Here is a 1842-nt window from a genome sequence, read left to right on the forward strand (position 1 = left end):
AAAACAGCTATTAAACCTTTTATATATTAGATTCAAAACAGTTTTCCATTCCACTGTATTCTATAGTACAGATCACATCATAAGAATGTAAATCTAATAAATAGGTTATATTGATTTTCTGGTAATTAAGGGACTACATTATCAATGAAAAAATCAAGTTAAACAAAAGGAATTCTTTGCAGGAAATTTTTTGTTAAGCATATTTTTATTCTTGAGTTGCACAAACAAATCTTTGGATTTTTTGGCTATTTCTATTTTCATGTCTCTCAAAAATACTATCCTATTGGGTCCTAGGAAGTTATAATGAATGATGAAAGCAAGTACTTCTCCTCCACAATCTAGATTTTTTTCATTTGAAAATAAAGCCAATGATAGCTGCCACATAATTGTTTTGAATATTTTTTAAAGTTAACATTTCTTTATTTTTACTTCCCATGTGCCACACACTGTTTTGAACAATTTACAACATGGTTCTCAAACTTAGGGGATAGAAGATTACCTAAATTTTGCACCTGCCTTTCTTTGCCAGTAAAATGATCACAAGACTTCTGTGAAGATGAACTAGTTAGTGTATTGCTAACTAGTTAAAAATGCAAACTCTCAGCCCTACCCCAGTAATTTTGCGGGTGGAGCTCCACCCTCTGGGGTTTAACAAGCTCTCCTGATACTTCTGATGCACAATGAAATGTGAGAATCCCTATTCTAAGCAGAGTCCATAACACTTATTCATTGGAGATTTTTAAGAAAACCTTCACTGGTGAGGTGATGACTGTAATCACTCTGCATAGGATTAAGGAATGAAAGAAGATAACACTGGAAATGAAGAAGCATCCAGAACTGATTACTGTTTTAGTAAATGACATTGAGAAGGAAACAGAAGAGATTACTAGGAGAAGTGGACTTAAGAAAAATTGGAAGTGATTGCTGCTATTTTCTGCCCCCAATATTACTACTTTGTATGCTCCTATTTATTTATTTTTCACTTAAGGTGCATGCGTAGCACAGATTTTGGAATCCAAGAGAATAGTTAAAATTCTCACACAAAGAAACATAAATTGGAAAAGTTTGAAACTTCTGAAAATCAAAGATATATATCATCAATAAATTTGCAATACTTTTCAATTTATACATAAAAGTGCTGACTTTTAAAAATCTAGTATAGCACCCAGTGTTTGTGAAGTTGTAAAGAAATTAGCATAATCTATTTATTGCCTGTGATCATGTAAATAGGTATACTCTTTTATGATGACTGAAGAATAAAAGATATGAAAAGTCAAAGATGGTCAATGTGTTTGATTCAATAATTCCACCTACATACCTCTAACCTAAGAAAATGATTCAACAGAAGCATCGGGGTATAAATTATTGATATTATAACCTGTCTTTCTCTCTCAAATGTACAAATACTCTTGAATATTTTTACTGACGTTGTTTCTCACATGCTGTACCTTCATAAGGCTTTTCACTTTGTATTACAAGTATTTCCGTTTGCACATCAATGGTAAGATCCCTTAATAATCTGTTTTCCCTTTCTTCCAAAGTAAATAGAATCTTGTTTTCTTTCAAATGGGCACATTTTCTCCCCAACTAAAGATATTGTCCACCATGTCTTATAGCTAAATATCACTAGAAAACTAAGTTCTGGTCAATGGAACAATTTGGGGGACTCTTTTGTAAATTTGGCTGGCACCCACCCTTCATCATTTTTCCCATTTTGCTGCTTCAAATGTTAAGTGTGGGGTCTGGAATTATCTTAGATCACAAACAAGAAGACCACACTCTAGCGATGGCAAAGCTAGAAGCTGACTTGCCCGCACTCAGATTTCTACATCTGGATACTTA

This window comes from Propithecus coquereli, unplaced genomic scaffold (genome assembly GCF_000956105.1).
Source record: "Propithecus coquereli isolate 6110/MARCELLA unplaced genomic scaffold, Pcoq_1.0 Scaffold266, whole genome shotgun sequence".
Classification (NCBI taxonomy): domain Eukaryota; kingdom Metazoa; phylum Chordata; class Mammalia; order Primates; family Indriidae; genus Propithecus; species Propithecus coquereli.